General features: G+C 41.4%; 1 protein-coding gene and 1 pseudogene across 4 annotated transcripts in view; one reads left to right on the top strand and one right to left on the bottom strand.

Moving 5' to 3' along the window:
- Positions 1 to 27,767, bottom strand: part of PHACTR2 (phosphatase and actin regulator 2) — a 291,523-nt gene that overhangs the window by 175,825 nt on the left and 87,931 nt on the right. The window lies entirely within an intron of this gene.
- LOC122684125 lies at positions 5,262 to 7,654 on the top strand (annotated as a pseudogene).

The raw sequence follows: 27,767 nt of genomic DNA, 5'->3' as shown, positions 1-27,767 counted from the left end.
ATGGCTGTAATCACCATCTGCAGTGATTTTCAAATTAAGTAGTGCCATATTCGTATATTAGAAGTATGAGTTCTATTAAATCTGCTTTAGCTTCCAGCCTCATCTTTAGGCTCGTCTCTCTTCCATCTCTGCACTTTACCCCAGACAGCAAGTTGCTCCCCATTCTCTCTCCTCAGGGTTTTTGTCTGAGGATATTATTTTATTCTGTTGCACTCGTCTGTCCATACTTTGGGTTTCAGTCCGAGTTACTTTTCCAGGAAGAGTTCCTGACCCAACAAATCTATGTTAGAAGTCCTTCCCATGGAATTTACAGCACCATAAAGACAAATATAAAATGACAATCAATGGAGTAAAGCGAAGATATTAATAACAAGTGTTATTCATTCAGGCTAGGACTTATAACACACTATTTTTATGGCAGCCATATCTACTCCTAATTTAATTGCATTGTAGTGAGAGCATGTTTTCTGCATCAAATCAATCCTCTAAAGTTCTTAAAATTTCTTCTGTGATTTAGTAAACAACCAATATTTGTATATGTTGTGTGTAGGCTGAAGAGGAATTTACATAGATCTATTTGATCAATTAGATCAAGCCTGTCAATCATATTGCTTGAGTCATCTCTATCTTTACTCATGTTGGATTCTCTATCATCTGATGGAAATTTAGTCACCTCTCTCACACTGATTCAGGTTTATCACACCAAAACTCAAAGACTTTTCCCTCAGAACAATTTGATTCATTTTGAAGGGGCCAAATATTATTTAGATTGTAAAGTAAAATTGGGCAATCTACATGAACATAAAATAAAATGTGAATTCAAGATAATAATTCTCTTTTTGGACTCACACCTTGGTGTAATCCCCTCGAGTATGGGTGAGGCCAGGGACTTGCTTCTAATCAACATAACATGGCAAAGATGTGGTGCAACATGAGATGCTGCTCCCATGACCGTGTGATCTTATACGGCAGAGGTGATGGACTGGTTCTCCCGTGTTTAGGTTAGGTTTGTATGACGCCTGCCTTGATAGCAGACTTGCTTTAGAGTCTTGCCGTCTTTGCTGACTTTGAAGAAGCAAGCTGCCATGAGTCCTAGAGCAACAAAGAACTTATTTCTGCCAACAACATGAGTGAACTTGGGAGCAGACCTTTCTTCCCTAGAGCTGTCAGATATAAACCCACCCCACCTGTCACCTTGACTGCAGTCTTGGGGAGGACCCAGCTAAGGTGTGCATAGACTCTTAATGCATAAAAACTGTGAGACAATGTGTGTTGCTTTAAGTTGCTAACTTTGTGGTCATTTGTTTTGCAGCAGAGAAAACAAATACTATTTAGGAAACATTAATCACTGAGAATATATTGAGGATTAGAAACAGATAGATGGCCAGCCCAAGAAAATCTAAATATCATAATGTTTTCTGGGAGCTTCCAGGTGACTCAGTGGTAAAGAATCCACCTGATAATGTGAGGAGACACGGGTTTGATCCCTGGGTTGGGAAGATCCCCTGGAGGAGGAAATGCGAACCCACTCCAATATTCTTGCCTGGGAAATCCCATGGACAGAGGAGCCTGGCGGGCTACAGTTTGTGGGTTCACAAAGAGTTGGACATGGCTGAGTGACGGAGCACACACTCAGGAAACACACTCATAGGAAACACACTATGTTTCCTATGCTCTTTATTTTTTCTTATCTTGTCCTATAAACATATTTAAGAGGACGAAGATTTCTGAATATGTGCTTTGTGTGGCATTTTTGTAATAGAAAACACACACACAAAGAAACATCCCAAATGCCCCCAACAAAGGTGGACTAGTTAAATATATTTGGGTATGTCCAAATAATGGAACAGTATTTAAAATATTCATACATATCAACAGAGACGGATAGCCAAGAGATATTGCTAAGTTAGAAATTATTGATATATGATAAAAAAGTATAATCCAATTTGAGCTAAAAAAAAGAAAAGATACACTGTATGTAAGTGAGATAACACCTGCTCTCTGCAAATAAGAAGATAGAGGATAAATGTCATATGTTTAAATACATAAGGCCATTTTAATGCTGATAGTAACTCTAAAAAAGGTTTCATTTTCTTAGAGTAGGTAAATGTTCTGTGCATAGAAATTACTTCAATTCCTAGGATTATCTAAATTAGCTTGTTCTTCCTAAAAAAATGAAAAAACTTAAATACTGGTGCTGATTTTTAAATTGGTGAAGAGCTGTCAATTTGTGGCAATGAGATCCCATGGGGACAAGACCATGTTTGATATCCGCTGCAATTCCTGTTTCCTCTGCCAGCCAGATCCAATGAACAAATATTTGTGGCATGCAACTCACCCAGGGTTTGCCTGCAGCAGTCTGCACGTGCCCAGCTGTGCAGTCATCAGCCTGACACCTTAGAACATAGATGCTGCCGGCTTTTATCATCTTGGCGTGAATCCAAGGCTCATTCTCCAATGGAATAGACAAGAGATAAATCATCTTACCGACTCAGCCTCGCCATCACCAGACTCCTTTGTTGTGAACACTTAGCATACAATGAACACAAACTGATCAGTAGCTTGAGTCACAGCTGGCCCTGAGACCTCAATGTCAAAATCACACCAGCTTTTCTTCAATAGCCTCTAAGCGTATAAATACCAGCTTCAAATATTTAGGATGCTACATACCAAAAAGGAAAAGTGCAAATTTCACATTTGCAGCAAAACTGCTCTCTCACTGAATGATCAGGACTCAGTGTTCCCATTCTGGCAAGATCAGACAGAGGGAATATATATTTGTTTAATTACAGTCTTTGAAGAGAATAGCACATTCTTAGGCTGCAACTTTCTGGAAGAGAGTTTAGGATATATGATACATCAGAACCTTCCCTGAAAAGGATTTTAATTCCATAATAGGCAGCAAATTTCCACAACTTTCTATATGTCCTCCACTATATTAAGACCTTCCTTGAAAAGGGTTACAATTCAATAATTATATTGTTATTGTTAGGCTGTCTGCAATGAGAAAAAGAAATACTTTTCCTAAAATTACCACACAGAATAAGGTGAAAATGGGACTTGGAACCTAAAATTTTCTAGGTCATTTTCTACATGAGATTATTTTACTTTGCTAGTAAAGACTCATTAGCATTAGTCACTCAGTCATATCAGACTCTTTGTGACTCCATGGACTGTAGACCTCCAGGCTCCTCTGTCCACGGGGGTTCTCTAGGCAAGAACACTGGAGTGGGTTGTCATTTCCTCCTCCAGGGGTTCTTCCCGACCCAGAGATTAAACCCGGGTCTCCCGCATTGCAGGCAGACTCTTTACCCTCTGAGCCAGCAGGGAAGCCCCAAGTATGGTGCCATTTCCTTCTCCAGAGGATCTTCCCAACCCAGGGATCAAGCCCAGGTCTCCTGCACTGCAGACAGACTCTCTACCCTCTGAGCTACAAGGCAACCCACTGCCAGGAAGGCCCATTGAAGTACAGTAAAAATGAGGTCTGTGGACACATTTTCATTTTATTGTTTTCTAAAAATAGAATGAATGTAATTGTCAGAGTCATTTCATGACACCACCTTGATATGTAAAATATTTGCTTCTAAACCAAGACTGTTTCTACTTCAATCTTTTTTTTTTCATTAAATGAGTGATTTATTATTTTTCTAGAAAGAATCTTTTACTTCTGGGTCAGTCCACACAGAGAGCATCCCGCATCACTCTGGTGACTAGGAGCCACCTCTCTAATTCACATAATCTTCTTGTTCAGTCGCTAAGCCGCATCCAACGCTTTGTGATCTTGTGAACTGCAGCACGCCAGGCTCCTCTGTCCTCCACTGTCTCCTAGAGTTTGTTCAAATTCATGTCCACTGAGTCAGTGATGCTATCTAACCATCTCACCCTCTCCCGCCCTCTTCTCCTTTTGCCTTCAGTCTTTCCCAGCATCAGGGTCTTTCCCAATGAGTTGGTTTTTTGCATCAGGTGGCCAAATAACCTTCTTCTTCAATCTTAAACCTATATTTTGCAAATTCATTTAAAAAAAAAAGAACAACTGGACATCCGTATGCAAAAAAAAAAAAAAGTTAATCTAGACAGAGATCTCTATAGATGGAAAGACTGAGGGCAGGAGGAGAAGGGGACAACAGAGGATGAGATGGTTGGATGGCATCACCGACTCAATGGACGTGAGTTTAAGCAAACTCCAGAGATCTTAGAGCCCTCATAAAAATTAACTCAAAATGGATCCTGGGCCTACATGTAAAGCAAGAACTATAAAGCTCCTAAAGATAACAAAGGAGAGACATCCATATGACCTTGAGTAAGGCGATGATTTTTTAGATATACCACCAAAGATAAGATCCACAAAAGGCAGTCGATAAGACTTCATTAAAATTAAAACCGTTTTTTTTTTTAGAGAATGTCAAAAGAATGAGAACTCAAGCCTCAGCCTGGAAAACATTTGCAAAAGACACATCTGATAAAGGACTGTTATTCAAAATAAATAAAGAACTAAAAACTCAAAAATAAAATAACCCAATTTTTAAATAGCAAAGGATCTGAACAGACACCTCTTCAAAGAAAATATATAGATGGCAAGTAAGCATATGAAAAGATGCCCAACATCATATGTCATTCAGGAGATGCAAATTAAAGCAACAATATGATAACCTGTTGCTGGGAAAGACTGAGGGCAGGAGGAGAAGGGGACGACAGAGGATGAGATGGTTGGATGGCATCACCGACTCAATGGACATGAGTTTAAGCAAAGTCCAGGGGATGGTGAAGGACATGGAAGCCTAGCGTGTTGCAGCCCACAGGGTCACAAAGAGTCAGACACAACTTAGCTAAGGAACAGCAGTGACACCCATCTATTAGAATGGCCACCATGCCAAATGCTGATAAAGATGAGGAATAACAGGAACTCACATTCATTGCTGGTGGGAATACAAAGTGGTACAGCCACTTTGGAAGGCAGTTTGGTGATTTCATATGAAACTAAACATACTCGTATTATATGATCCAGCAATCATGCTTCCAGGTATTTCCCTAAATGAACTGAAAACTTACGTCCGTACAAAACTCTGTACCTGGGTAGTTTACAGCAGCTTTATTCATAATTGCCAAAACTCAGAAGCAACCGCTCCCTTCAGTAGGTGAAGGGATAAATAAACTGTGGTACATCCAGACAATGGAATATTACTCAGTGCTAAAAGTAAATAAGAAATAAGCTATCAAGCCATGAAAAGACATGCAGGAAACACACGTTTAAAAAAGGTAATATGAAAAGAAGTAAAAAAAAAAAAAGTAGTAGTTTGTATGATTCAAACTACAGGACATTATGGAAAGTGCAAAACTATGGAGACAGTAAAAAGATTATTGGTTGTCAGGGGCTATAGAGGGGTGAGAAGGAATGCTAGGCAGAGTGTAGAGGATTTTCAGGGCAGTGAAACTATTCTGTGTAATACTACTATACTTTTGTCAAAACCCACAGAACGTTCAACATCAAAAGTGGTTTTTGCACAATGAGGTACCATTACACGCCAGTCAGGATGGCTGCGATCCAAAAGTCTACAAGCAATGCTAGAGAGGGTGTGGAGAAAAGGGAACGCTCTTACACTGTTGGTGGGAATGCAAACTAGTACAGCCGCTATGGAGAACAGAGTGGAGATTCCTTAAAAAACTGGAAATAGAACTGCCATATGACCCAGCAATCCCACTTCTGGGCATACACACTGAGGAAACCACATCTGAAAGAGACACGTGTACCCCAATGTTCATCGCAGCACTGTTTATAATAGCCAGGACATGGAAGCAACCTAGATGCCCATCAGCAGATGAATGGATAAGGAAGCTGTGGTACATATACACCATGGAATATTACTCAGCCGTTAAAAAGAATACATTTGAATCAGTTCTAATGAGATGGATGAAACTGGAGCCCATTATACAGAGTGAAGTAAGCCAGAAAGATAAAGACCAATACAGTATACTAACACATGTATATGGAATTTAGAAAGATGGTAACGATAACCCTATATGCAAAACAGAAAAAGAGACACAGATGTACAGAACAGACTTTTGGACTCTGTGGGAGAAGGCGAGGGTGGGATGTTTCCAGAGAATAGCATCGAAACATGTATATTATCTAGGGTGAAACAGGTCACCAGCCCAGGCTGATGCATGAAACAAGTGCTCAGGGCTGGTGCACTGGGAAGACCCAGAGGGATCGGGTGGAGAGGGAGGTGGGAGGGGGGATTGGGATGGGGAATACATGTAAATCTGCGGTTGATTCATATCAGTGTATGGCAAAAACCACTACAATATTGTAAAGTAATTAGCCTCCAACTAATAAAAATAAATGGGAAAAAAAAGTGGTTTTTGAGCAGAAAGAAAGGCCTGAAGTGCAGAGCCACTCCTGAAGAAACTCAAGAGGCTGCAGTGGCAGAGGATGGGATGACGGAAAGTAGGGTCCAACCACTGAAGTCGGCTGCCTTTCCTCCAGGCTTTAGCATTTCAGAAATTAAGAAGAAACAATGGTGACACTTAACGTTTGGTAGAAATAGCAGCAGTGGAAGAAAAAGTTGGCAGTTAAGAAAAACTCAGAGAGAGAGGCTCTCAGTGATAAGGTTCCATCAAAGCCTGTACCCAAGACCACTGACAACCAGTGAAATGTATGATGAAAACGTAGTATATATCCTAACGATGAAGAGGTTGTTTATGACGAAGCTACAGACGAATTTGCTTCTTACTTCAATATACTTCTCCCAAGATTCTCATCACCACATCAGGGTGATCTCATGGGAGAACACTATGACTCTATGACCATCTCTCTACAGTTATACCAAACTCACATGCTTCTTACAGAAGAGCACTAGCTCTGAAAAAATTATTTCACAGTGCCATCTCAAGAGATTTCACAGACCTGATTGTTATTAATAAGATCATAAAATACCAAATGGATTAATTCTGAGTCAGCTGCCAAACAGCTCAGTTGCTCAGTTTAAGCAGTGTTCATCTGCATAAAGAAATTAAACAAAGTGGAGTCACTCAGTCGTGTCCGATTCTTTGCGACCCCATGGACTATTGCCTACCAGACTCCTCCGTCCATGGGATTTTCCAGGCAAGGGTACTGGAGTGGGTTGCCATTTCCTTCTCCAGGGGAATCGAATCCTGACCCAGGGATCGAATCCGGGTCTCCCGCATTGTAGACAAACGCTTTACCATCTGAACCACCAGGGAAGTTAAAGAAATTAAGAGAAGAGGCAAAAAAAAAAAAAAAAAAGAGAGAGAGAGAGAAGAGGCAAAGAGCCAACAGTACACACACCTGAAATAATTTTGAACAATTTTAACAACACAACTGGGTCATTCTATTGGATATATGTTTGCAACTCTCTTTCCCCTTAATCCTCAATTTATTGGAAGGCAGGTTGCCACATTCCACAGTCAACAGGATTATATATTCTTCAGATGTCACAGATACATATTCAAGAGTGAAAAGAAAGTGGGAATTCAGGAACTTGCCCCACGTTTTACGTTAAAATTAGGATCTCTTCAGAAAGGAACCTTTGATTCTAAATATGGAGAATATGAATGGGTCCACAAGCCCTGGGAAATGGATAGAAGTAGAAGAAAATTCCATTTATAAAGGACTGAGGGGGTACTAATGGATTGTGATGAACAGGTCTATCTTGAGTTTATGAAACAAGACCCTTTTCAAAATGGCAACTACTGACTTCATGAAACTTCCTTCATGTATAAAGAAAGCTGAGTGCTGAAGAATTGATACTTTTGAACTGTGGTGTTGGAGAAGACTCTTGAGGGTCCCTTGGACTGCAAGGAGATCCAACCAGTCCATCCTAAAAGAAGTCACTCCTGCATATTCATTGAAGAACTGATGCTGAAGCTGAAACTCCAATTCTTTGGCCACCTGATGCAGAGAACTGACTCATTTGAAAAGACCCTGATGCTGGGAAAGATTGAAGCCAGGAGGAGAAGGGGAAAACAGAGGATGAGATGGTTGGATGGCATCACCGACTCAATGGACATGAGTGAGTAAACTCCAGGAATTGATGATGGACAGGGAAGCCTGGCGTGCTGCAGGGGTCGCAAAGAGTCAGACACAACTGAGTGACTGAACTGAACTGAACCTTCATTCCTGGACAAAGTATCAAGTGCCACAAATTACCACTATTTATTCAGCAAATAAAAAATCATGTTGTTAAGAAAAAAGGTGATTTCTAATGTAGACCATGATAGACTTTGGATAACAATGATAGGTTAAGGTAGGTCCATCCATTGTAACAAATGTACCACTCTGGTGGGGGATGTGGATAATAGGAAGAGTTGTACATGTGTGGAGACAAGAATCAATGGGAACTCTCCATATTATCAGCTCAGTTTTCCTGTGAACCTAAAAATCACCCTAAAAAAAAGAAAATTTATTAGTTAAAAAGTCAAACATTCAAAATTGCATTTGCCAATTTTAGGAAATACCAGTTTAAGGTATGTTAGTAAGTTGGGGAGCTCTAAATAGGTTTTTAAAATTTTATTTTTAATTGGAGGATAATTAAATTGCGTTACAATGTTGTGTTGGTTTCTGCCTTACAACAGTGTGAATCAGCCACAGGTACACGTGTGTCCCCTCCCTCCTGAACCTCCCTCCCACCCCCCACCCCATCCCACCCCTCTAGGTTGTCACAGAGCACCAGGCTGAGCTCCCCGCCTCACACGTAAGTTCCCACTGGCTATCTATTTTACATTTGGTAATGTACACGTTTTAGCACTACTCTTTCAATTCGTCTCACCCTCTCTTTCCACTGCTCTGTCCACAAGCCTGTTTTCTATGTCTGCATTCTCTACTGCTGCCTTGCAAGTAGGTTCATTAGCAGCATTTTTCTGGATTCTAAATATATGCATTAAGATACTACATTTGTTTTTCTTTTTCTGACTTACTTTATTCTGTATAACAGGCTCTAGATTCATCCACCTCACTAGAACTGACTCAGATTCATTCCTTTTTATGGCTGAGTAATACTGCCTTGTAAAATGTAATTTTTAAAATATAACAAATATATACGTAAAATGTAGATACCCAGGAGAAGGTGTAAAAACATACTTAGTGTCCCACAAATAGAAGCAGCCTAAAGGCAGGAGGAGAAGGGGATGACAGAGGATGAGATGGCTGAATGGCATCACCGACTCGATGGACATGAGTTTGAGTAAACTCCGGGAGTTGGTGATGGACAGGGAGGCCTGGTGTGCTGCGATTCATGGGGTCGCAAAGAGTCGGACACGACTGAGCGACTGAACTGAACTGAACTGAGAGAACAGTATCATGTGGATTTCAAAGAAGCAGCGCCTCTAGGTGAGCTTTAGCCAGTGCTTGAGGTGGGGGAAAGGAAACAGCTTAAGGTTCTCCTTTGGGTGGTCCATGCACTTTTGCTTCTCCAATTCTGGACGAATATACAGTGAGCATTGGCTTAGCATCAGGTCAAGGGAGGGTCCGGCCGAGGTGGTTTGGGTGATGGGCGGCAGACCTGGGAAGTGATCCATCTCAGTTCCTTACTGGGATTTCAAGGTCAGTCTATGGCAGTGTGTTTCTGGCTTAGTTCCCTCATTACTTACTTTCATACCTTAGTTACAAATTTCCAGAATAAATGGCACTGTACCATAATCCTAGAAATGAAATAGATTCCATGAAAACAGCCCTACAGAATAAGAAAGAATCTTAGGGCTACCATTATTTTTTTCCTTTTCTACTCACTATGTCTCTTAATGGTGCTTTTTTAGAATACCTGCCCTTTATGAAGGGCTTCCCTTGTGGCTCAGCTAGTAAAGAATCCGCCTGCAATGCAGGAGACCTGGGATCGATCCCTGGGTTAGGAAAATCCCCCAGAGAAGAGAAAGGCTACCCACTCCAGAATTCTCGCCTGGAGAATTCCATGGACTTTATAGTCCATTGGGTCACAAAGTGTCAGACATGACCAAATGACTTTCACTGAGCCCTTAATGAGAAGTCCAACATTTCTAAGATGCATATACAGTTGCAAGGAACAGGATCTAAACTTCCTTTGCTGATAAGACCCATTTTGTTGGATTTGGGAGTGCAGTTAGATCCATGGCCTTGTATTTTCCCTGTTGGAGTGAGAAAGTCTTCAACTGAGTGCATAGTCAATGGGTGTTCCATCAGCAGAGCACTGCTGCAGGTGATGTAGATGGAACCAGGAAGGGTTCTAAAGACTGCTCTCCTTAAAGAAGCTTAAATCTCCTTGAAGTACACCATATATAAATCAGCTACTATTAAAAACAAACAAAAAAAACCCTTTTATTAAAACCTGAGAAGGATGTTCTGTTTTTGCATAAAGCACTTTAATCCCTGCCTCATGACTTCCAACAAGGAACTCTACCGTTGAAGAGAGAGAGAGAGAAGAAAGAATTTGTGGTATAAGGCATTCCTATAGCTTGTGTTTCTTCAAGTAACAAAAACATGAAGCCCTGGGAATTTGCTGGCGGTCCAGTGGTTAGATTTCATACTTTCACTGCCATGGCCCAGGTTCGATCCTGGTTAGGGAACTAAGATCCCACAAATTGCACAGTGTGCCTCCCGCCCCAACCAAGAAAAAAAAAAAAAAAATCAACCAACAAAGCAACCAATCAAACAACAACAAAAAACATAACACATTGCTTCCTAAGAAGACCTATGAGTAACTTACTGTGAGAGAGACTTGGAGTACAAAAGATCCCCTTACTGTTACCCCAAGTGAATTAAGTATGATACAGACCTGCTTTATTAAGTTCAGATAAACAAAGGAATTTACTTTGTCTTACCAAGAGAGATGCATAAGTGGAATCCACTCTCATGTTCTTTATTCATTTTATAAATAATATCTCAGGAATGGGGCTCTACTAATACTAACTCATTTAGCCTATGTAAGGGGGCTTCCCAGGTGGCACAGTGGTAAAGAATCTGTCTGCCAACGCAGAAGACGAAAAAGACGCAGGTTTGAGCCCTAGGTTGGGAAGATCCTCTGGAGTAGGAAATGGCAACTTACTCCAATATTATTGCCTGGAAAATTCCATGAACAGAGAAACCTGGCGATCTACAGGCCATGGGATCACAAAGAATTGGACACGACTGAACACTGAGCACCTATGTAACAACTCCATAAAGGATTAATGATAGTTGTCTACTTAGCATTAGTTTTACTAAGTATTTATATTTGATCTATAATAAAGGGATAGGTGTTTAGTATTAAAATTACCTGGGTAAATGAGTTGGAACTGGAAATACAGTACATCAAGATTTCCAGGAGAAATATCAACAACCTCAGACATGCAGATGATACCATTCTAATGGCAGAAAGTGAAGAGGAACTAAAGAGCCTCTTGATGAGGATGAAAGAGGAGAGTGAAAAAAACTGGCTTAAAATTCAGCATTCAAAAAACTAAGATCATGTCATTCAGTCCCATCACTTCACGGCAAATAGATGGGGAAAATGTGGAAGCAGTGACAGATTTTATTTTCTTGGGCTCCAAAATCACTGCAGATAGTGACAGCAGCTATGAAATTAAAAGACACTTGCTCCTTGGAAGAAAATGTATGATAACCTAGACAGCATATATAAAAAGTAGAGAACATCACTTTGCCAACAAAGGTCTGTATAGTCAAAGCTATGATTTTCGCAGTAGTCATATATGAATGTATAGTTAGACCATAAGGAAGGCTGAGCACCAAAGAATTGAAGCTTTTGAACTGTGGTGCTGGAGAAGACTCTTGAGAGTCCCTTGGACAGCAAGGAGATTAAACCAGTCAATTCTAAAGAAAATCAACCTTGAATATTCATTGGAAGGACTAATGCTAAAGCTGAAGCTCCAATACTACGTCCACCTGATGCAAAGAGACTACTCATTGGAAAAGACCCTGCTGGTGGGAAAGACTGAAGGCAGGAGAAGGGGATGACAGATGATGAGATGGTTGGATGGCATCACTAATTCCATGGACAACAGTTTGAGCAAACTCCAGGAGACAGTGAACGACAGGGAAGCCTGGAGTGTTGCAGTCCATGAGGCCGCCAAGAGTCAGACACGACCGAGCAACTGAGCAACACACAGTACCTACAGAGATCCTACAACTGTAACCAAACATGTCGCCAAATCAAAGATTTGATATTTCTTAAATTTCCTCTAAAATTAGATAAAATTGATATGACTGACTGTGGCTTCCTGGACATACTTCATCCATACATGACTAGAGGATTTTCATGTGATAGTAAAATAAAGGCTTTTAATCTTAAATAAAGAATATCTATGAATACTCATCTTATTATTGTAAAGTGAAGTAAAGTGAAGCGGTGTCTGACTCTTTGCGACCCCATGGGCTGTAGCCTACCAGGCTCCTCCATCCATGGGATTTTCCAGGCAAGAATACTGGAGTGGGTAGCCATTTCCTTCTCCAGGGGATCTTCCCAACCCAGGGATTGAACCTGGGTCTCCTGCATTGCAGGCAGATGCTTTACCACACCAGGGACTATTGTAAGAAAGAGTCAAATCACATTATTTATTTTCGTCAGGTATCCGAGATTTTCATCCTCCTCTTGTCACAGAAATCACCTTAGCAGAAAGTGCAAACCACAGGAAGGTGAAAACACAGGAGCAGCAATTCCGTTGACTGTTTTTCAGAGGTCAGCTTGGATCACACCGTCTGCTCTCTGACGAGGTCTGTGATGCTATGTGTTACAGATGGCGCATCTTACAGGTTGTTCCCAGTGATGAATAACACATTGCAGGGAACACTCCGGATGAATCGGAGCAGCGGTCTGAACACTCCTTTAATTTGAATTTCATTATTCCAGGGCTGAGAATTCTAGTCCTGGAAGAGCACACTGCTCTGTTTGGGCTCCCTTTCAATAAGTGTCTCTTTGGAATTTTTCCCTCCCCTTGGCAGCACACTCAGCAGTAAATAACTCCACGGGACTGCCATGCAGTGAGACAACGCTGCAAGCAAAGGGCCTCCTACACGCAAGAGCCTCTACATGCCCCGTCAAGAGGCTAGTACAACCTTCAGCTTCTGACAGCCACGTCTCTCACTAATTTGTATCACCTTCCATCCCCACACTCAAGGGCATTTTCTGGAGATACCATTATGAGGCCAAACTATTTCTTCATCACAGAGAGGTGTTAGCTACATTCGAAGAAAGCCCATATTACTTAATTTAATATTTAGCTGATTCCTCACCAAAAGTGGGGCTTGATAGAAATTCAAATGCTGCAACTTCATGTGTTGTTAAAAATACCACCAAAAGGAAAATTTAGCCTGGGTACCAGAAATATGTTCTTTTCTTTCTGAGATGGCAAAATTCCGTCTCTGACATTTTCTAGCTTTTTTTTCACCCCAGGAACTGTCCAGGGAAAGGATGTACAATAAATATGATTTACATATAATACATCTGTATTCATACTTGGAATTAGAAAATCTCATAATTTCTATGGGCATCTTTAAGAAAACCATAAACCCTCCTTGATTTCATAATGTAATCACCACCACCATCTTCTATGCATTTAAAAATTTTTTTTGCTTATTTATCTCTTTATGGCTGCCCACAGGCTTTTTCTAGTTGCAGCAAGCAGGGGCTACTCTCTTGTTGCAGTGTTCGGACTTCTCATTGCAGTGGCTTTTCTTGTTGCAGAGCATGGACTCCAGGGTGTTAGGGTTTCAGCAGTTGTGGGGCATGGGCCTAGTTGCCTCACAATATGTGGAATCTTCCCAGACCAGGGATCGAACCCGTGTCCCCTGCCTTGGCAGGTGGATTCTTAACCACTGGATCACCAGGAAAGTGCACCACTTTCCATAGCGACTGGACATGTACTTTGACTTCTATTAGGCACTGGGGATAAAGAGATTGATAAGGCCATCTTTGACTTCCCTGGTGTCTCAGTGGTAAAGAATCTGCATGCCAAGTACAGGAGATACGGGGTTGATCCCTGGATCGGGAAGATCCCCTGGAGGAAATGGCAGCCCACTCCAGTATTCTTGCCTGGGAAATCCCATGGTCAGAGAAGCCTGGTGGGCCACAGTCCATGGGGCTGCAAAAGAGTCAGACACACCTTAGCACCTAAACAACAACGAAGGCCATCTTTGCCCTCATGTCTTTGCAATCCAACAAATTTTGCAATCCAAAATTCTAACGTATTTAAATTTTTACCTTGCCATTGGCCAGAGAGTGAAGGGAAAGAACCTTAAAAATGAAACCTTCAATAGGAAAAATACAGCCTGGGGAGGGCTAGGACTAGCACTGGCAAAGAAATCAGACTTCTCTTAAGCAAGAAAGCCCACAGTGATGGGCTGAAGAATACTCCAATTCCTCCACCCCAGATGGCCACATCCTAACCCCTAGAATCTGTGCATGTTCCTGTTGTTCCGTCGCTCAGTCGTGTCCAACACTTTGCGACCGCATGGACTGCAGCACGCCAGGCTTCCCTGTGCATATGTTACCTTATATGACAGAAGAGACTTTGCAAGTGTGATTAAATTAGATCTTGAGATTATCCTGGATTATCTGGGTGGGCTCAGTCTAACTACAAGAGTCCTTAGAAAAGGGGGACAAGAGGATGAGAATCAGGGGAGAAGATGTAAGGACCAGAGCTGATGTTAGAGATGAGAAGAAGCAATGCTACTGACTTTGAAGATGGATAAAGGGGCCAGGTGCCAAAGAGTGTGGGTGGACTCTACATGAAAGTAAAGGCAAGGAAATGAATTCTCCTCTAGAGCTTCACAGGTGGTGCTAGTGGTAAAGAATTCAACTGTCAGTGCAGGAGATACAAGAGACATGGGTTCGATTCCTAGGTCAGGAAGATCCCCTGGAGAAGGAAATGGCAACTCACTCCAGTATTCCTGCCCAGAGAATCCCATGGACAGAGGATTCTGGTGGGCTAAAGTCTATGGGGTCACAAAGAGTCAGATTTGACCTAAGAGACTTAGCACGCACCTAGCACACGCACTAGAGTTTCCAAAGAAATGCAACCCTACTGGCACAATTCAGAACCATAAGAAAATAAACCTGTGTGGCTTAAGCCACTAAACTTGCAGTTATTTGTTACAGCGATGACAGGAAACTAATACAGACTCTCTTTACACCACTGGAAGCTAGACTTGGTTCCCAACACAAAGACAGATACATGTGATCCTTGCAATTCCAAGTATAATAAACCTTTGCGTATGTGTGCTCAATTGTGTCTGACTCTGTGACCCCACAGACTGTAGCTTGCCAGGCTCCTCTGCCCATGGAATTTTCCAGGCAAGAATACTGGAATGGGTTGCCATTCCCTCCTCCAGGGGATCTTCCTGATCCAGGGATCGAACCTGAGTCTCCTGCATTGGCAGCTGGATTCCTTACCCTTCAGCCACCTGGGAAGCCCACAATAAACCTTCAGCACTGGCCTATCCTAAATTGACTATTTCTTTGAACTTATCTGCTAACACTCTCTCTTGAAATCATGTCACTTCCTCTATATTGACGTCCAAGCCATCCCTCCAATGGATGAAGCCTGCCCGATCTCATGTTGTTCCCTTTTCCTGATACTCACAGTTTCTTCACAAATCTGCATGTCCTCAGAGATGCCTTCCTTGACCACTCTGTCTTCAAGCAGCCCCGTCATGCTCCTGACACCACATTCTATTTTGCTTCACAACACTTACAACTACCTCATATATTTGCTCACGTATCCATCTCCCCTGATAGAACGTAAGTCTTGTTTTGTTCACTGCTATATGGCCAGAGCCTGGACAATTTCTGCAACACTGTGGGTGCTCAAAGCAAAATGTTTGAGTCCACAAAACTACTATGGGGGTTATCGACGGGCACAACAAATAGTGCTGGGGTATTTCTCTTTCTCCAGATAAAGAACATTCGCTCTAGGCCTTTCTTTGTTAGAGTGTCTAATCTTTGTACATATACCTCTGGAGTTAATGAGGAAAAATGAGCAGCAACTTCCCTTGGAAATATTAAAAAGATATCTTTCAATTTCTGAGAGAGAAAGTGAAAGTTTTATTTCAGGTGAGATAATAGAATAAATATGCTATATGGAAATAATTGTTGAATTGAGTTGTTGAAATCTAACTTCAATATCTCTCTGAGTCCTAAGATGCTTCCCTCTTTCTCTCTCTCCCATCTTTTATACACGTATGTATATACTTTATATAGCAAAAGATACATATGGGGATAGTATACAATTTATAGAACTTTATTCCACAAACAAAACCTATAGTGATATCTCAAAAGGCTATGAATTACTAAAAGTTTGATCATAGATCTGGCTCAAATTGAGTAACTTTCTAAAAGACCTAAGCTATCACAGAGAATAAGATAATGCTTATGACTGAGAAGACACAAGTTCATATTTTAACCAATATAACAACACTCGTGTGTAATATGATAATAAATATAATAAACACAAAATAATAAAAATGGTTTTTAAACAATCACACTATAATTTACAGAGAAAACTGACAATTTTCTGCTTAAAATCAATCCTCTTGTGAAGTACCTCACTCATCCTAGTGAGATTATTATTGTTCAGAACATTTTTATAAATTCGATTGGAATCACCATCAGAGATGGAAGAAAGAAGATATACAAATGGCCAACAAACATAGGAAAGAAAACTCAACATCATTATTCATGAGGGTAATGCAAATCAAAACCATGGTGAGACAATATTTCACGTCACTAGGATGGCTATTACTTAAAAAATGGAAAATGACCTGCGTTGATGAGGATATTCATAAGCTAGAACCCTCATATATTATCGGTGGGCATGTGAAATGGTGCGGCCACTGTGGAAACAGTTTAGTAGTTCCTCAAAAGTTAAACACAGAATTACCATATGACTTAGCAATTCTACTTCTAGGCATAGTCCCCAAAGAACTGAAAACAGATACCCCAAAAATACATGTACACAAATGCTTATAATATTTAACACTATTAATGACAGCTAAATGGTGGAACCAACCCAAATGTCCATCAGTAGATGAATGAACACACAAAATGTGGCGAATCCACACAGAATCCACGCTGATGTTATTCAGGCATAAAAAGGAACAGAGTATTGATACATTCTGCAATGTAGATGAACCTTGAAAACTTTATCCTAAGTAAAAAAAAAAATCAGATAATAAAAGGTCATATACCACATGATCCCACTTACAGGAATGTTCAGAATAGGTAAATCCACATGGAGAGAAAGCAGATTGGTGCATATAAGAGGCTTAGGTGGAGGGGAAAATAGAGAATGATTGTACAGTGGATAGATGAAGAGTTTTCTTTTGGGTGATGAAAATATTTTAGAACCAGGTAGAGTAGTTGGTGGGCTTTCTCAGTGTGCTAGTGATAATGAACCCACCTGCCAAAGCAGGAGACATAAGAGATGGCAGGTCCAACCCCTGGGTCGGGAAGATCCCCCAGAGGAGGGAATGGCAACCCACTCAAGTATTCTTGCCTAGAGAATCCCATGGACAGCGGAACCTGGTGGGCTACAGTTCCATAGGGTTGCAAAGAGTCGGACATGACTGAAGCAACTTGGTATGCATGCACAGAGTAATTGGTAGTTTTACAACACCGTGAATTCACTAAATACCACTGAATTGTATACTTTAAAATGGTTAATTTTATACTACATAAATTTTACCTTGCTTAAAAAAATTTTTTATAAAAATGAGAAGATTCTTTTGAATTCTCCAGGGCTACCTACGTAGTAACATATCATATTGCTTGTGGTTAGTTACTTAATAAATATTTATGAAACTTAATGGTAGAAAGTATTTATGCCCTGAAAGCAAATTTCTTTTTTAGAATTGGTCAAGATCATTCTAGGCCAAGTCAGCTGAATAAGTTATCAACTTGAATCATGCCATCTTAGTTGTGAAAATAATAATGTGTAACGACAAAATCAGAGACCACTGCCAGAAATGAATAAAACTGAGAAGGACCCTGTGGGGCCTTTTCAGGGACAGACCGCCCCCCCTCACCCCTTGGGTTCCCTGTTTCTTGTTTGAAAAACTTTAGCCTCCTAGGCCTTCCTCAAGTTCCAAAGAGCAAATTTAATTAGAGAAGTGAGAAGATGCAGAAACAAAGGAAAGCAGTCAATTAAGACAAAACAGAGTTTAGCCATTAAACAAAGTCAAGGACCTTTAGTTCCTTCTCAAGAGCTATCGATAATACCCTGAGCCATATCTTTGGCTTATTTTGAAGATACTAAAACCCCCATCAGGTGGAAGAAGTTAACTTCAAACTAACACCAGTATGATGACCCCAGACCAGTTGGAACCAGATGTTGAGAATGTTGACTCCTAAACTACCACCCAGTTTCCCCACCATCAACCAATCAGAAGAATGTCCACGACTTGATCAGGTACCTTGTGACCCTCTCCCTCAACTTACCTTTAAAAGCCCTTCCCTGAAAGCCATTGGGGACGTCAGGTCTTTTGAGCATGAGCTGCCTGTTCTCCTTGTTTGATCCCTTGTTAGATACTTTGCAATAAACACCGTACGTTCCTTCACCACAGTGCAGGGTCAGTAGACTGGCATTACTGCGCATGGGCAAATAGACTCAGGTTTGGCTTCGTAACTCATGTTTCCCTCTGCTTACAGAACCTATTCCTCAAACCCTCAGCCCACATGTCACCTCCCCTTGGAGCTTCTCCACTCTCGTCAAGCAGAGCTTCCCCTTGAATCTTCCCCTTTGCACTGTACACAGCTACCCTAAGCACTTCCTCTTCTAGAACTTATCTGTCTTCCCACAGCAGTGTCAGCTCAAAAGAAAACAATAGTTCCATTTTACTGACAGACACTTAGCAAGAAGCACCATGTTGGCAGATAGAAGGCTTCACAAATGTTTGTTGAATGACAGAATGAATGAGCAAAGTTTGGTATGGTCTGTAAACTGACTTGAGAGACAACTTGAAAATCAGAATTTCCTATTTGTTTTGAGTAATATCAACATTCTGAAATTAATGTATACCCATCCAATGTGGTTTTTGAAAGAAATTCTCTTCGGCTGCTTAAATTCTAATATCTTTGCTAAAATCCATCCCTGTCCTTAAATTGACATCTTATACTTTTTCTCCCTAGAGTGACTGGCATGCACAGAATTCTTATGCATCTTAAGAAAGACGCTCTTAAGACCAAAGTTTTTCAAAATAAACCTGTGCTAACTTGCTCTCATAAAAGTAAACAACAGGTCTTTGTCATTAAGGAAGAAATGTTTTAATATTTTTGTAATCAAGCTGCCACTGCAATTCTGCCAGGCCTCTCTTATCTCATGGGAACATCCTCTGATAACAATGCAGTTTTGTGCTAAATTTCAAACAAATCTGGGCCACTGCAGGTTTGAAGGGGTGGGGACAGTCATGTGATTATGTGGCTTCATTCTGTTGTTACCCAAAACAAGATGAAATTCTTAGCATTTTTCTTTGACGTTGGGCCACTTCTTGAAACTTGAAACAGCATGAAACTTAAAAGCAAGCGTTCAAGCAAATTGAAATAAGAAAAAAAATCAATGTTCAACTGAAACCACACCAAACTGATAACAAGATTTTACAAAGCTATGCTTACAAATCTCCTGAGTTCTGTAACCCAGTCTTATTTAAACATTGAGATGGAATTCACATTACCAAAAATAGTACTTCCATCCCCCCAGCACAAGCACTCAGGGTTCTGATCACTACTTGGCGTTATAACATATATTTATTGCTTATCTGTTTGTTGCCTTTTTGTCCCAATACCATGAGAGTTCTGTGGAGCAGGGACTGGGTATGTCTTATCACTGTTGTGTTCTCTGCAGGCAAAAGGGTATCAACACAGTAGATTCTCCATTCATATTTGTTGAATATATCTTTCATTTCAAGTATATCCCAAAATTGTGATAATTAAAGGAGATAAGTTATAAGAAAGATACCTCGAAGCAATTCAAAACAGTAAGCTTCACCCAGTCATTTTTAACAATTGCAAAATCCACACACTTGCTAGTGGAACTAAATCATTAGAGATACATTGATGTGATATAAAAGGGGACATAAAACAAAGTGCTCAGGTGAAGCTGAAATCACTATGTAGCACAGAACTTAATTTGAGAAGTTATCAAACATTATTTGAATAAACCATCCAAGTAGCGGTAGAGTTTAAATACTGAGTCACCAAATAAAACTTTAATACATCTCAAAATAAACACAGTTCTAGAGAAGAAACTATCTTATTCTCTTGTATATACATGACTAAAAGTGTTAGTCGCTGAATCGTGTCTGACTCTTTGCGACCCCGTGGACTGTAGCCCACCAGGCTCCTCTGTCCATGGAATTCTGGAATGGGTTGTCATGCCCTTCTCCAGTGGATCTTCCCAACCCAGGGACTGAACCTGGGTCTCTCGTGTTGCAGGCAGATTCTTTACTGTCTTGAGTCAGCAGGGAAGCCCCATATGTGTGTGTATATATATACACACACATACATACACACACACTTTTGGTTTTTGTCTGCACTGCACAGCATGTGGGATCTTAGTTCCCCCAACAAGGATCAAACCTGTGCTCCCTGCAGTGGACGCATGGAATCTTAACCACTGGACCACCAGGGAAGTCCTTGTGACCATATTTTTAATGTGAGAGAAATAATGTACTCAGCAAGTACTTATAACAAGAGACCAAGGTACTAATACTTTATTCACCCCCAGCATGTTTCTCGACTCCTGGTTCATTACGGTATTTTTTTTTTTCAACTCTCCATCTCTCATTTCCACTACTGCACTCAACTCTTAGACTCAGTGATAACTCAGATTCACCTCCCTGGCTGGGTCACCCTCTGGCTTCCTGGCTAAGCCCTTCTAGAAGCCCCTCACCTGATCCAGTGCCCTCCAGGGGGCTGCCCTTAAAGACAGTTTGAATGCCACGCCCCCATCCAGCAGACACAGAGTGTTTACCCATCTGAATCCAACTATATGCCATGAAAACCAACTGCTTCCCTACAACATGAATATGGATTGAAGATATACTTCCAAGTTGCTTACTTTACCCATAAATCTCAAGTCCACTCTCAACACAGGAAGACAAAAGAAAATCTAGTTCAAATTTAAAAAAAAAAAAAAAATTTAATTAAAAAGTTTTGCCCTGTGCAGCATGCAGGATCTTAGTTTCCTGACCAGGGACTGAATCCGTGCCCCCTGCCTTGGGAGCACGAAGCCTTAACCACTGGGTCACCAGGAAAGTTAAAAAATCTAGCCGAAATGTTCTTGTTGTGGTCATGTTGTTTAGCCACTCAATTGTGTCTGACTCTTAATGATCCCTTGGACTGCAGCCCACCAGGCTCCTCTGTCCTTGAGACTTCCTAGGCAAGAATACTAGAGTGAGTTGCCATTTCCTTCTCCAGAGGATCTTCCCAACCCATAGACTGAACCTGCGTCTCTTTTGTCTCCTGCATTGGCGGGTGGATTCTTTACCACTAGCGCCACCTGGGAAGCCCTGCAAATGAATCAGAGGACCAAATGCTTGTAAGATAAGCATTAACAAGATTTCACAGCTAGTTCTGATGAATAAAAGAACAAATTCAATAATAGCTTGTGTTGGGGCAGTGTGTGGAATGATGGGAAGACAGAACTTTCAAACAACTCATCCTAAAATACTGTGAGGTGAGGACCCACATTGTTAGTATCTGAGGTATATTTACTCAGGCTATTGGGTCCCACATGGCAAGGCAGTATAATCTGTGCTGCCTTCTGGTTAACTGATGAAAAAACACAACGTACTGGCTTTTAAACATTTCTAAAGGCAGTGCATGCTTATTGTAAAAGCAAAACTCAGAAGACCTCAAACAAAATCGAAGAGTATGAAGTAAAATATAAACGTTTCCCCTCACTCCCCAGGGATTGAGAACTGCTAATAGCTTGGGATACACTCTTTCCAGACATTGCTCACACACACACACAAATTGTTTTTATAAATACAAAGCTGGTTTTATATGCCATAATCACATTAAGTTATTTTTAACAATAGCTCAGAACTATGTCTCTCTTATCTGGGTATTACATCTAAGCTTCCCCCATCCACCCCCCGCGCCCCCACCCAGGTGTGAAGAGCAAGGCACATTTAAGCCCAGTGATACGTTTTAGGTATTTTGAAAAAGAATTTCTCTTGAAGGCAATTGGAAATATTCAAAGAAAATGGATAAAAAGTATCATTAGATTGAGCCCTTTTCCAGTTGAACTCTAATTTCTTTTTGCTTCTCATGTATGTGGAAGTGTCAGGGGCCTCATTCCTTTGATATACTCAAATCCTCCTTGAGGGATTAAAAAAAAAACCCCTTTGTTTAGTTACATGGTACTTCATGAGATATCAAATTTAACACATATTTGACACATACTATAATTATTACATGTTCTAGCTTTCCCTTCAAGGAACCCCTACAAAAATATACATTTAAAAATTATAGATTTGAGGATATCCCTGGTGGTCCAGTGGTTAGGACTTCACCTTCCAATACAGGGGGTGTGGGTTTGATCTCTGGTGGGGGATCTAAGATCCCACATGCCTTGGGGCCAAAAAAACAAAAAATAGAAGCAACATTGTAACAAATCCAATAAAGACAAAAAAATTCTAGATTTGGTTTAATGGCAGTCAAGCAGTGGCTCAGAAGGTAAAAAATCTGCCTGCAATGTGGAAGACCTGGATTCGATCCCTGGGTTGGGAAGATCCCTTGGAGAAGGGAACAGTTACCCACTCCAGTATTCTGGCCTGGAGAATTCTATGGACAGGGAAGCCTGGCGGGCTATAGTCCATGGAGTCTCAAAGAGCTGGACACGACTAAGCGACTTTCACTTTCAAGCAGGAAAAAAAAAATCAAGATTCCCAACAACTACACCTGGGGGTATAAGGAGTTTACCAATAAAAATGTATAGATCCACCATCATCAGTTTAGTTCAGTTCAGTCACTCAGTTATGCCCAACTCTTTGTGACCCCACAGACTGCAGCACACCAGGCTTCCCTGTCCATCACCAACTCCCAGAGCTCGCTCAAATTCATGTCCATCGAGTCGGTGATGCCATCCTACCATCTCATCCTCTGTTGTCCCCTTCTCCTGTCTTCAATCCTTCCCAGCATCAGGGTCTTTTCCAATGAGTCAGTTCTTCGCATCAGGTGGCCAAAGTATTAGAGCTTCAGCTTCAGAATCAGTCCTTCCAAAGAATATTTAGGACTGATTTCCTTTAGGAGTGACTGGTTTGCCATCATGGTGCTACAGAAAACATTTTGCAGCTTAGTAACAATGGCACAAGCAGTGAGTCAGCCAGTGTACACTAAGAACCTACTGTGTGCCACATACTGGGCTGGGCCAGTAAGGAAACCAAGGAGAAGACAACTTTGCCCTTGAGCCACTGCTCAAGGTGTGGCCCGGGCTGATGGGGATAGTGGAGGTGAAGGATCAATGGTATGTTGGCCAGGAGAGCTCAGAGAGTGGGTAACCCTGCAGTCAGGTGGAGAAGGGTTTCCAGATGGTGATAATGGACCAAGTGTCCTGAAAGACAAACAGGAATCCACCAGGTGAAGAACAGGGAAGAAACAGGGGACAAGAAACAGAGCATGGTGCAAAGGAGAGAAGTAAGAAGACATAATACTGAGAATGAGACGGAGAGCCTGGAGTGTCAGGGCCCAAGGCTGTGTGACTAGAAAGTGAAAGAACGTGAAAGTTGCTCAGTCATGTCTGACTCTGTGACCCAGGCCTGAATTCTCCAGGCCAGAATACTGGAGCTGTTCCCTTCTCCAGGGGATCTTCCCAACTCAGGGATCAAACCCAGGTCTCCCGCATTGTAGGCAGATTCTTCACCAGCTGAGCCACAAGGAGAGCCCAAGAATACTGGAGTGGGTAGCCTATCCCTTCTCCAGAGGATCTTCCTGACCCAGGAATCGAACCGGGGTCGCCTGCATTGTAGGTAGATTCTTTACCAACTGAGCTATCAGGGAAGCCATGTGACTAGAGGTGGGAGGTAATGTCGGTGATACAGGTTGTTTCTCTTATAAGCAGACAAGAACTTTGTGTGAGAACCTTGAATTTTCATTTTACCCTGACAGCATGGGCAAGATCAGTGAAGATTTTGTCAAAAACTAGGAAATAAATTGAATTGCCACTTAGTTTAAGTAAATGTCAAAAAAATTCATGAACTCCAGCTCATACACGTGAATCACAGGAAAACTACTCAGGTCCTCATGGAGTCTGTGTCCTATTACTTTGGGCACAAGGATAACAGTCTTGATGGTCTGGCTTCCTAGACCACAAAAGATAAGAAACAGCATATGCAGACTTTTTTTTTTATTTGGTATCTATATAAGATGACAGATGCTAACTAAAATGATTATGATGATCATTTCACAAGATATATAAGTCATGATTCTGTACAGCTTAACCTGACACAGTGCTCTTATATCGATTATATCTCAATAATACTGAAAGATTTGGAAATATGGAAAGGGAGGGGAAGGGAACTGCCAGAAGCCAATGCCCTGAAAACAGCAAAAAGGGACAACCAAGCATCTGAAGATGCAGGGGAGGGCAGGGGAGCCAGACCAGGCGTGGTGGGGGGCCCTCTCAACCACTTGAAAGGCAGCTGTCAGGATCAAATGAGTTCATATTTGTAAATATTTAAAATGCACGTGGGCACTAAGTGAGTCTGCTGTTATGTTATACTCCTACTAGAGCCAAGTGTAATTAACCCAGTATTTCAATGAGGAAAGTGAGCTCCTGGATGTGCCCAACACGCCATGCCAGGCTGTGGGAGAGACTCAGCCAGGAAACATATCCTCCTTTTCTGACTCCGAGTCTAGTTTCTTTCCACAACTCCAAATAGTAGGGTATGTTCAATTGGAGAAGACAGGAAAGTGTGATGCGCTTAGTTGCAAATATAAGAATGACTCTCATGCAACATATAAACCCGAGAGTTGGTGGTGGGTGAGCACCCTCATTGCTGCTGAGTCCTGGGCTGTTCCAGGCAGGAGGCAACTGTGGTAATAAAATGCCCTTCCAGCCCCAACCCTGAGGGGGCTGGGGGTGTGTGAGAACTCAGCCCTGATCGCCTCGGTTTTTCTTGTTGAATAAGCCAGAATCGAACCTGTGCCACCTTCCCCAGTGTCTTCTGTTGACCTGCTTCATAAACTAGCATCTGCTTTGGTTTCTCTCTCTAATTTGCCCAAATCCCCTACCCAGTACTCCAGTCCCTACTCCGGGAACAGGATCTCCACACCCAATCTCTCTGCAAATGTTAGGGCTGCTTATTTGTTATACTCTTGCCCTTTCCCTGGGGGTTCATACTGCCTCCCAAGTCTGCTCCCCACCTGCCATATAAACACATGCCCTTCATACGCATGGACCCCTCATTCATGAACTTCTACTGGAATTTCCGGCTGATTTCCAGTCTCCAATCACCCGATTGCATATCCAAGTACAGACAGTTTCATGGACACTGTGACCAAAGCCATTTGTCTGTCATCCCCTGAGACAGCCTCTGTGGCCAGGACAAATATAACCACATTTCCCTGAAAAACAATATTGTATGCAACCCAAAGGGTAAATTGTGTTTGGCTTTCCTTCTGCATAAAAGTCAATGGGAATCAGATTTGGCATGGCCCATGCCTCATGAGTTGGCAAATGGCCAAGCATATCCTCAACCAGACATGCTTTTTATATGTCAATACAACTTTTTCCGTGGTGCAGTTAAGCCATGCATGAAGCTGATCTCTGAAAACTAAATACACTTCTTTGCCTTAGTTTCAGATCTGTAAAAGTACAACTGATCACTTTAAATGTTTACATAATTCACTGGAGAACTGTGAGAAATGTACTATATTTCTTAGCATTTTTGAAGATGAGAGGGATATTATTGAAGCATGTACAGTATTCCAAAAAATATCACTTATTTCTCAGTTTGTGTTTAAAAAAAAAAGTTCTGTGGGACTCAATTTTCTTTTAAAATTACCCAAGAAACCAGAAGTACATTAGGAGTTTGTACTTTTGAAGGTCCATGAAAACCTTCTTTGGAACTGCTAGGGACAAAGCCCCATGACTGTCAGCAAAAAGGACACCTCCGTTTAGAGAAGATTAGAGTTGTGATGAAAACTGACGCAAGCCAGGAAATTTAAGTTACTGGTGGTGCTTCATTCTAAATGTATGCCACAGATCTCCTGGTTCTTTACAAAGTCTGGATTTTAAAGGCAAAGCTAAAAAAAATAAAAAATTAAAAAAAAAAAATAAATAAATAAATAAAAAATAAAGGCAAAGCTGACTTTTGTCTTCAACTTTCTGGCCTTTTTCAACTAGAGTCATAGTCACACCATTATTTAAACAAATGTATTTGAACTTCCTTAAGTTAAAAGACTGATCCTTAGGTTAATGAGTGTTGTAAAATGCTTATTGTTTGAGCAAATGGGTTGGCTCAAATCTGTTCCGTAAACACCACAGACAAGCATCATGGGTACTGTGAAAATACAAATCTCACAGGGGACACCTAAGATATTTTTGCTCTTGAACCAGGCTGGCAATTCTCATAGGTCAAGACTGGCCATCTTTCCTTTAATAAGGGGATGTGGTTGTTGTTTAGTCGCTAAGTCATTTCTGCCTCTTTCTTGGCCCCATGGACTGTAGCCCACCAGGCTCCTCTGTCCATGGAATTTCCCAGGCAAGATACTGGAGTGGGTTGCCATTTCCTTCTCCAGGGGGTCTTCCTTACCCAAGGATCAAACCTGCATCTCCTCAATTGGTGGGCGGATTCTTTACCACTGAGCTATCAGAGAAACCCTTAATAAGGGGATACCCTTATTTAAAATGCCCTAAATTAAGTTGCTAGTAAAAATAGATGGTTGCCAATTTCCATTGCTAAGAAAATCACACCCAGATATATGAAAAGCAAACAGAGGCAGGTAGCAGGTGATAAACTAAAAGCAAGTTGGGTGGGTGAAGTTTCAAGGAAGTCTCAGTCAAGGTATGGAAGGAACCTCACGAATGCTCTCTACAGGGGGAGGGTGAAGAGAACACCGACTTACCTCCCCTCCTGGACAACTGCCTCACTGAGAGATGCTTCTTTATTTACAGGTTAGAGCAGGTCTCCAATAGGATCTATCAGAGCACTCTTGTAAGTGGCACGCAATCTTTATGATTCTAGTTAATAATGTGATTGCACAATGACAACAATCAAGTATTAAAAACACACAAAGCAGTGAAACTGGCTCCGTTTGAGCAGCTTTGTTAAAAGTCCCTTCAACCGACAGTGAGTCTCACCAGTGTGCAGTATACCCATGAAGTATTCTTTATACAGCTGTCCTCTGTCCCCATGGGAGATTCTAGATTGAGACTGGGATGGCAATAGATAGATTTCTTCCTCTTATACTGTGTGTGCTTAGTCACTCAGTCATGTCTGACTCTTTGCAACCCTATGGACAGTAGCTGGCCAGGCTCCTCTGTCCACGGGGATTCTCCAGGCAAGAATACTGGAGTGAGTTGCCAAGCCCTCCTCCAGGGGATCTTCCCAACCCAGGGATCAAACCTGTGTCTCCTGCGACTCCTGCATTGCAGGCAGATTCTTTACCGCTGAGCCACCCGGGAAGCCCAGATAGACAGATAGATAGATAAACAGGAAGATAGGTAGATAAACGGAGATGATAGACCAGGTAGGCAGATAGATTTTAATTCCATAAGTGATTCTGATGAGCTCCCCACTGCTTGTCTTAAATGCTAACTGGCTACATCACTCAACTGCCAGCATA

The sequence above is a fragment of the Cervus elaphus genome, chromosome 26, assembly GCF_910594005.1.
Source record: "Cervus elaphus chromosome 26, mCerEla1.1, whole genome shotgun sequence".
Classification (NCBI taxonomy): Eukaryota; Metazoa; Chordata; class Mammalia; order Artiodactyla; family Cervidae; genus Cervus; species Cervus elaphus.
This window is presented reverse-complemented; position numbering and strand designations above follow the sequence as displayed.